This window comes from Spinacia oleracea, chromosome 5 (genome assembly GCF_020520425.1).
Source record: "Spinacia oleracea cultivar Varoflay chromosome 5, BTI_SOV_V1, whole genome shotgun sequence".
Classification (NCBI taxonomy): Eukaryota; Viridiplantae; Streptophyta; class Magnoliopsida; order Caryophyllales; family Amaranthaceae; genus Spinacia; species Spinacia oleracea.
This window is the reverse complement of record NC_079491.1, coordinates 68291184-68301698: the sequence shown is the minus strand read 5'-3', so window position 1 is coordinate 68301698 and position 10515 is coordinate 68291184.

Below are 10515 nucleotides of genomic sequence, written 5' to 3'. Positions count from 1 at the left end.
TACATGATATATGAATATATTTAACTTTCTAAAACTCATTCCAATCTATTTATGCACATTTAAGGCTCATTGGATCGTTATAGGTCATATTTAGAGCTAAAATGACATTTCCGCTCCCAACTTTGAACTAAAGAACCTAAGGACTCATTTGATTCTTATTACATGATTAATATGCAGAGTTTTAACTTTCTAAAACTCATTCGAATCTTTTTATGCAAATTTAAGGCTCATTGGGTCGTTATAGGTTATATTTGGAGCTAAAATGACATTTCCGCTCCCAACTTTGAACTAAAGAGCCTAAGGACTCATTTGATTCTTATTACATGATTAATATGCAGAGTTTTAACTTTCCTTACTCTTGAGTCGTATTCTAGACTATTAGTACATTGTCATTAGATGCTTGAATGTTAAAATGTGACATTTAATTTGCATTTAATCTAATGCTCCCATCAAATTTTTGTTTTTGTAAAGGTCTATACTCGAGGAATGCGCCATATGCTAGTGAGGAAATTGAAGTGGTTCGTGAGCAATGGAATAAGTTTATTACGAGGAAGTATTTATTGTTTGCCTGAGCGCGCTTGATCGAGTTGGTTCAGATGTTGTAGCATCTTTTATATTAAAATGTATGTGTACGTTGAAATTGGACCGTACATATATTTAAATGTATGTGGTACGTGCACTTTGGTTTTGGGATATATACAAAACAATAGTTATTCTTTTTATATTTGTTATACAGGTTGCGATATTCTATTATTGTTGTGACAGGTTTCTATATTTGGTGCAAGCCACTCTAGGTATCCCTAAACAAAACTATAATCTTCCCGCCAAAAATGCTTTGTTGCAGCGTACATATATATGTGTACGCTGCAACAAGGGTGTAAACTTTGCCAAAATTTCAGACTTGTTGCAGCGTACAAATAGATGTACCCTGCAACAGGTGGGGTCTTTTGCAGCGTACATAAATTTGTGCGCTGCAACAAGTCATGATTTTTGCCAAATTTTGGCACTTGTTGCAGCGTACATGTATATGTACGCTGCAAAAAGTACTTTTTGCAGCGAACATTGTACGCTGCAACAAGTTCAGACTTGTTGCAGGCCCCCCAGTTGCAGCATACGATGTACGCTGCTACAGGGGTGTAAAAGCCCGCTGCAATAAGGGTTTTTTCTACTAGTGGCCACTTCTTAGGCCTTTAAACGACTAGTCTTTATTTCTTGGGAGAACGTTAGTTTGCATTTCTCCAAGGAATTTGATAACATATTTGTCATAAAGATTTCCCAGCAAGGCCGACTTGCAGGGAATTTTTCATTTAATGTTTAAAGCATGCTACATGGTGCATCTAGGTTCTGGACGTCTTTACAAAACATATAATCAAGATAAGTGTTAATCTAGAAAAAGTACTTCTTGAGGTTATCCGCATTCCATGTACGCAAGATCGGACGTCCCTGCATGTCTTGGATCCGGTATGTTCCGTCTCGAGCCTCCTCGTAAATCTCATATGGACCTTCCCAAGTAGGGGTGAGTTTCCCTTGTTCATTGGCGCGTCCGACGGCTTCCATTTTTCTAAGCACAAAATCTCCGACTTTTAGTATTCTTCTAGAAACCCTGTTGTTGTAATCCCTCGTCATTCGGAGTTTGTATAGCTGCTGTCGTAGAGCCGCGTTTCCTCTTGTTTCTGGTAAGAAATCCAAGGCCGCCTTCATCATTTCCCAATTGGCATCTTCATTAAACAACATGACGCGCAGAGTTGGTTCACACATATCAATAGGTAGGACGGCTTCAGCCCCATAAGCTAACAAGAATGGTGTTTCTCCTGTGGAATTTTTTGCCGTGGTCCGTATAGACCATAAAACATTGGGTAACTCGTCGGCCCGTAAGCCCTTTGCCTCATCAAGCTTCTTCTTCATTCTTTCAGAGATGATTTTTTTGAATGCTTCTACTTGTCCGTTAGCTTGGGGGCGTTCTACTGATGCAAAACAAGCCGTGATACCATGGTCAGCCAACCAATCTTCCAATTTGGGCGTCTTGAATTGTGGCCCGTTGTCGAAGACAATAGACTGAGGCACGCCAAATCTTGTGATGATGTTTTTCCAGATGAATGCTCTCACATCTTGTGCCTTAGTGTTTTTTGAAGCTTCAGCTTCTACCCATTTAGTGAAGTAGTCGAAGGCAACTATTACATAACGCAATCCTCCTGATGCCGTCGTATAGGGACCTAATAAGTCCATCCCCCATTTGGCGAATGGTATAGGGCTGGTGATTGGCGTCAGTTTCAACGCCGGTCGTCGAATTAGGTGAGCAAATCGTTGGCATTTATCACACCGCTTGACCAAGTTGAGAGCGTCTTCTTTGAGAGTGGGCCAATAGTATCCGGTTCTTAGGGCTTTTTCTGCCAGGGCCCTCCCTCCTATGTGAGAGCTGCATAATCCCTGATGAAGATCTTCCAGTACTTCATGCCCCTTCTCGGGGGTTACGCAGCGAAGAAGAGGCCGTGAGAAGGCTTTTTTGTATAGAGTCCCATTCCATATCTCGAACCAGGTGCATTTCTTTTGTAATCTTTCTGCCTGCTTGGGATCATCAGGGAGTACTCCATTCATTTTGAAGTTGACAATATCATCCATCCAGGTGGCTGTTCGGTCTAAGATGTCTGTTCTTGAGGCGTCAATGCTTTTGAACTGTTTTACCTCCCAGAATACATGACGTGGCGTGTCGCAGGATGCTGAGCTTGGCAGCTTGGATAAAGCGTCTGCCTTGTTATTTTCAGACCGGGGTATATGTTGTATTTCAAAGTTAGACAGCTGCTGAACTTCTTGACGGACCTTTTCCAGATATTTTATCATGGCGTCATCCTTGGTCTCATATTCTCCTTTTACTTGACTGACGATTAACTGCGAGTCAGATAAAACCAGGACGTCTGCCGCCCCCGCGACTTTGCTCATCTGAATTCCACATATCAGGGCTTCGTATTCAGCTTCGTTGTTTGACGCCTAAAAGTTAAAACGCATTGCATATTCATAGATATCCCCTTCTGGTGATTCGCAGATAATGCCGGCTCCCGACCCGTTCTGGGTGGCAGAGCCGTCCACATGAACTATCCACTGGGTTTTCTCATTCTTCAAATAGGGTGGCTTGGTCAGATCCGCAATGAAGTCAGCAAATGCCTGTCCCTTTATTGCCTTCCGCGGCTCATACGAAATATCAAACGCGTTAAGCTCAATTGCCTAGTTGAGCATTCTTCCGGACGCTTCTAGATTGGTGAACGACCGCTTTAGTGGTTGATCCGTGTATACTACCAGTCGATGAGCCAGGAAATATGGACGAAGCTTCTTACTAGCCAAGAACAGAGCGAAGCCAAACTTCTCAATTGTTGGATATTTGAGTTCAGCATTCTGTAGCATGTGGCTGACAAAGTAGACAGGTAGTTGCGTCCCATCCCTTTCTGTAAGCAAGACGGCACTTAGTGCGTACTCTGAGATGGCAAGGTACAGATACAAGACTTCTCCTGAGAAAGGGCTGACCAGTCGTGGCAAAGTATGCAAGTGTTCTTTTAGACGAAGGAAGGCGGCCTCTGCCTGCGACGTCCACTCAAACTGGGTGCCCTTTTTTATGGTACTGAAAAAGTAATGACACTTATCTCCAGCTCTAGATAAAAATCGCCCCAAGGCGGCAAGACATCCAGCTAGGCGTTGCACATCTTTGACCGTCCTTGGCGACGTCATATTGATGACCGCCTGCACCTTGTCCGGATTTGCTTCAATGCCCCTTTCGTCAATCAAGAAGCCAAGAAACTTGCCATAGGATACCCCGAATATGCACTTCTTGGGATTGAGTCTCATTTGGTATGTTCTGAGGGTCTCAAAGGTTTCTCTCAAATCGTCGAGGTGATCCATCTTTTGTTTGCTTTTTACAATCATATCGTCGATATAGGCTTCTATATTCCTCCCCAACTGCTTCGCGAAAACCGTGTTCACCAACCGTTGGAAGGTGGCTGGGGCATTTTTTAAACCGAACGTCATTACTTTGTAGCAGTACAATCCTTGTTATGTGAAGGGAAAAAAGAAATAGTTTTTCTTCTCGCCCAAGTTTTCTCTCAACGTAGGAGCGTCGTTTCTACGCTGTAGCCATGGAAGGAAAATCGAAAGCTCGAAGAAAACAAAATAAACCGACTGGTCCTGTATCAGATTCTCCAGCTAAGAAAACTAAATCTATGGATGAAATCCTTGGAGTTGCAGCAATGGAGGTGGAAACTGAAGATGAGGCGATTGATTCCACGGAAGAGGAGGGTGAAATTCATTCACCCAAAACTTCACTCTCTGTTTTGCAGACTCGATCGGAGGCTCACAAAACGTTCTCAACCTGGTTTTCGTTGATGAAATCAGGCAAGGAACCTTCTCAAAATCGTCAGGTAACACCCATACCCATTTTTCAAGATCATGATCATGAAGACTCTGCTAGTGATATTGATAGTATTGTTAGCATAGACTTAGAGGATATCCAGGAGGAGGTTGATTACTGGAATTCTGCAATAGTTTGTGTTGTTTTAGGTGCGAACCCACCTCTCTCAGTTATTGAAGGTTTCTTTAGGAGGATTTGGAAGAATCTTGGAGTTGATAAGGTGGTGGAGATTGAACATGGGGTTTTCATTGTTCGATTCTTTACTATGGAGAATAGGGACAAAGTAATCAATGACATTCGACCCACCTTTGATAAGAAACCTGTGATTTGCAAACCTTGGCATAAGGACATTGATGATTTCAAAGATGAGGTGAAAGTAATACCAATCTGGGTTCAACTGAAGCATCTTGACCTAAAATTTTGGGGGTCTAAATGTTTGAGTAAAATTGTGAGTTCCATAGGCAAATTTATTCAAGCAGATAAACCCACAATTCAAAGGGAGAAATTGCACTTTGCACGAGTTCAAGTTGAGGTCACTCTCACTCAGGAACTCCCTGAATGCATCAAATTCCATGATGAACATGGCAGATTAAAGACAATCAGTATTGGTTATGAATGGAAACCCACAGTGTGTGATCACTGTAAATTGCTAGGCCATGTCAGTGATGACTGCAGGAAGAAAAAAGGGAAGAAAAAGTGGGTTGCAAAGAAAAGCAGTGGCACAAATGTTGAGGTGGTGAACACTTCAACAGATAGCTTTGTTCAACCTAAGAACTCAGTGCAATACAGAAAGGAGAAAACAGCTCCTGTGGTGGTGAAAAACTCTTTCCAGGTGTTGGTGGAGCAGAATTCAGGTGATACAGGGGAGGAAATGGCTGATGGTGTAGTAGGTGAGGACAATAGATCAATGGATGGAGGTGGAAGACCTCCTGATATTGATGGATAGAATGCTTTTCTGGAATGTCAGGGGGGTGAACAGGTGTGCTAAGCAGCAGGATGTCAAAATATTTCTGAATGCTAATAAGTGCAGCTTGGTTTGCCTTCTTGAAACAAAGGTCAAGGCAAAAAATATGGGTGCCTTGTATCTGAAACTGTTCAGTGGTTGGTGTTTTACTTCAAATAGTATGTGTCATAATGGTGGGAGAATTGTGCTTGCTTGGAAACCTGGTGAGTTTCAGGTAAACCCTATCTTCTGCTCTAGTCAACTGATTCATTGTGAAATTAGTCTTAAGAATGGTACTAAATTCTGGAGCTCCTTTATATATGCTCATAACACTCAAAAAGAAAGACTGGTACTATGGAATGACTTGTGTGATCTTGCTGCAAGGATTACTGGTCCTTGAATTCTCATGGGTGATTTCAACTGTGTTCTGAATACTGATGAAAGGGTGGGTAGCCATGTGAGATTGAATGAAATACAGGATTTTCAGAATTGTGTCAATACTTGTGGTTTAGATGATGCTAAGTCCAGTGGTAACTTCTACACCTGGAATAATAAACAGCAGGGTGATCGTAGGGTTTTCTCTAAGTTAGATAGGGTTTTGATTAACCATTTATGGAGTTGTCAGTACCCTAATACTGAGGTCTGCTTCAAAAATGAAGGGTATTTTGATCATTGTCCAGGTGTAGTGGCTGTTTTTCCCCACCTAGCAGTGGGCAAGAAACCTTTCAAGTTCTTTTCAATGTGGCAACAAGCCCCTCAATACATGGAGATTGTGAGTTTTGCTTGGGGTTGTGCATACCAGGGGACTAAAATGTTCCAACTGGTTCAGAAGCTTAAAAATGTGAAGAATGCTCTGAAAAAGTTAAACAAAGATGGTTTTGGTGAAATTGAGGTAAGGGAGTTGGCTGCTTCTAAACATCTCAATGATCTGCAAGCTGCTTTGCATCTTAACCCTTCAAGTGAGGATCTGGCCTCAATGGAGAAAACTGCTCACCAGGATTACTTGGTAACTCATGCAGCCTATCTCAACTTCCTTTCTCACAAGGCTAAGTTAGAATGGGTCAAAGGTGGTGATGACAACACTGCTATGTTTCACAGGGCTATCAGACACAGACAGGTTCATAACTCTATCTTTTCTATCAAGGATATGCATGGTAAATGGATAGATGAGCCTGCTAAGGTTCCTGGTGCCTTTCTTGAGTGTTATAAATGGTTGTTGGGGTCCAAAAATCCCATTAGAACTACAGTTAAACAGACTGTGGTCAATAAGGGCCCTCTGGTTGATGATGCTATGAGGTGTATGCTTCTTAGCTCTTATTCAAGAACTGAAATGAAGAAGGCCATGTGGGATATTGATGCAAACAAAGCCCCTGGCCCTGATGGGTTTGGGAGTTCATTCTTTAAAGGAGCTTGGGAGATAATTGGTAATGATGTCAGTGATGTTGTGTTAGGCTTTCTGAATACAGGTAAACTCTTGAAGGAGATTAATGCTACTAGCATTACTCTTATCCCAAAAGGGAAATGCCCCATGAGTGTTCAAGAATTTAGGCCAATTTCGTGCTGTAATGTGGTGTATAAGTGTATATCCAAAGTTCTTTGCAACAGAATTAGACAGGTGCTTCCTGATCTGATTTCTCAAAATCAAGGAGCCTTTGTTCATAGCAGGTTCATTGCTCACAACATTATGGTTTGTCAGGACCTAGCTCAAGGATATGAAAGGAAAATGGTGGTAAGGGTTGTCTCATTAAACTGGATCTCCAAAAAGCATATGATACAGTTGAGTGGGAGTTTATTGAAGAGATGTTGGTGAGTCTTCATTTCCCCACTCAGTTTATTCATTTGATCATGCAATGTATCACATCCCCTAAATTCTCTTTGTCTATTAATGGCACTCTCCATGGCTTTTTTGAGGGGAAAAGAGGCCTTAGACAAGGTGATCCCTTATCACCTTTGCTCTTTGTGTTGTGCATTGAGTATCTGTCCAGAACACTTAAGATGGTGGCAGAAAAACCAGACTTCAGCTTCCACCCAAAATGCAAAGTTTCTAAGCTGAACCACCTATGCTTTGCTGATGATATAATTTTATGTTGCAAAGGTGAATTCAAGTCTGTTCATCTCATGATGCAAGGATTCCAGCTCTTTTCTAACACTACTGGTTTAAAAGCTAGTCCCCCTAAAACTTCTGTTTATTGTTCTGGCATGTCTGAGGTAAACATTCAGAGAATCATAGACATGACTGGTTTTGCCAGAGGAAGCTTTCCTTTTAGATACTTGGGAATTCCCATCTGTTCAAAGAAAATATCAGTAGCTGAATGTGACAAAATTGTGGAGAATATGTGTGCTAGGGTGAAAACTTGGAGTTCCAGAAACATTTCTTTTGCTGGAAGGCTTACACTTGTCAATTCTGTGTTGATGACTCTGCAATCATACTGGTCCCAAATCATGATTTTGCCTAAAGGGATCTACAAGAAAGTGAATGCCATTTGCAGAAACTATCTATGGCATGGTTCAGCTGATTCTAATAGCCCAGGGAAAGTGGCATGGATGAATGTTTGCAAACCTAAAAAAGAAGGGGGTTTAGGTCTTCTAAATCTCAAATTATGGAATGTGGCAGCCATGGGGAAGCATGTTTGGATGATTGCCACCAAGAAAGACAATGTTTGGGTTAGGTGGGTGCACTCAGTGTATATCAAAGATAAAAATTGGTGGGATTACTCACCAAAAGTGTCTGATAGCTGGTACTGGAAAGCAATATGTCATGTAAAGGATTTGATGAAAAGCTACATTTCATCACAACAGTTGGTGGCAATGCCTAAGTATTCAATAAAGCAGGCCTATAGTAGTATGTCAACTGGTTCTGAGAATCTGCAGTGGTGCCATGCAGTCTGGGGGAGATTGAACATACCTAAACACAGATTCATAACATGGTTAGCCATGCTGGAGAGGCTGAACACCAAGGAGAAATTGATGAAGATTGGTGTCACCCCTGATAATTGGTGCCTGATATGTGGCACTGATGTTGAAAGCCACTCACATCTGTTTTTCAGATGTGAATACAGCAAGCAATGCTGGTCTGACATTGCTGTTTGGTTAGGTATTCATACCAGTCACTATGATCTTGTTTCTCTGATTCAGTGGACTCATAGGAAGAAGTTTTCCAAATTTAAGAAATGTGTCATATATTGCAGCATACTTAGCACTGTCTATCATGTATGGTGTGAGAGGAACAATGCTCTTTGGAATGGTCAGATTAGAGTTCCTAGTACAGTGTGTAAGAATATCAAATTCTGTGTACATAATAGAATTAGCAACATTCTCCCTATGAATGTCAACCCTGGTGATCACAGTTGGTTTTCCAACTTGTGTGAGGGGTAGTGTGGGTGGCTTCTGGTCACTTTGTGTTTGGGTCAGTGGGAGTTTGTTCCCTTGATCTTTGGTTTCTCTGATTGTTAATATATATACTTGCTCTTGCCTAGCAAAAAAAAAAGTACAATCCTTGTTCCGTGACAAATGACGTCTTCTCTTGATCCTCGGGCCACAATGGGATCTGGTGAAATCCGGAGTAGGCGTCCATGAAGCTCATCATGGCATGTCCGGCCGTTGAGTCGACGAGTCGGTCTATCTTTGGCAGTGGGAAACTTTCCTTGGGGAAAGCTTTGTTGAGATCGTTGTAATCAACACACATCCTCCATGTCCCATTGGGCTTGGGTACCAGTACTACGTTAGCTACCCAGTCTGGGTACTGACACGGACGTATGAAGCCTACATCCATTAGTTCTTCGGCAGCGGCGGCCAAATTTCTTGCTTCTCCATGATTCCTCTTCTTCAGGCGTACTGGCTTTATGGCGCTGTCCACATTTAGCTTATGCACGGCTACCGCCGGATCAATGCCTGGCATCTCCTCTACCGTGAAGGCAAATATTTCCTTGTATTCTCGGAGCAGTTGCACTAATGCTGCTGACATGGGGTCGTCAGGGTGAATCCCAATGGGGACCGTTCGAGACGGGTCTGCTAAGTCCAGAATTATAGCATAGTGTGCTCCCACTGGCTCAGGTCGCCTTTCTGCATTGTGCTCCGTTAGTGTCTCCCGGATTTTACGACGGCTTGCCAGAGGTTTAGCTTGCTCTTTTCCCTTTGGAGAGGCTCCCCAGGCAGTTGGCTCCAATGTCGATAAGTAACAATCCCTAGCCAACTGTTGATTTCCATAGAGAGACCCAACGCGTCCGTTACTTCCAACAAATTTGACCAGTAGTAAATGAGGAACGATCACAGATTTTAGGTAGTTGAGTGTTGGACGGCCGAGTATGATGTTGAATGTGGTGAGATTTGCTACAATTATAAACCTGATGACACCTTCTTTGGTCACTGGGGGAACTCCAATAGAGGCCGGGAGTAAGATGGAGCCGATTGGACGAACGATGCTCCCTCCGAATCCTACCAAGGGCCCGTACACTTTTTCTATGGCTTCAGGATCGTGTCTTAATTTCCGCAGACATTGCAGACTGATTATGTCGGACGAGCTCCCCGTGTCCACCAGTACTCTCTTCACCTTGAGGTTAGCCACCTTAATCTCTATAACCAGAGGGTCATCATCATATGGCGCTGCCGCCCTTCTGTAATCGTCTTTGGAAATTTCTACAGAGGGTAGATTCATCTGTGCTGGGCGAAGATAAGATGGACCTTTTTGTCGTCCTTCCTTACATGGTTCTCCTGCAGCTATTCCCCCTGATATTACCATAACTCTTTCGTCTGAATACTTCTTAAAGGTGGGGCTCATTTCTTTGTCCGCGTCCTTTAAATGGATGTACTGGCGGAGGTGTCCTTCAGCCGCGTGGTCACTTAATATCTTCCTCAACATCCGACAATTTTGGGTGTCATGTCCTTCGTCGTTGTGGAAAGCACAGAAAGGGACATGTTGGCTGGAGGTGGTCAGTCGTCAAGGGGACAGTTCTATTCCCAGACTCGGTCCCTCAGCAAGGAGGATGTTTTCAAGAGCCGTGTTGAATATAAAGGAACCCCTAGAGGACGACCTCCTTCGCCTTCTTTTCTCCTCAGAGCCGCGTCCATTCTTTCTCCGGATGACGCTCTCATGCTGTCTTCTAGGAGTCTCTAGAGAGTGATGGCCCTGGGCCTCATTTTTCTTCTGTGAGGTTCGTCTCTTCCATCTTCCTGGACGTTC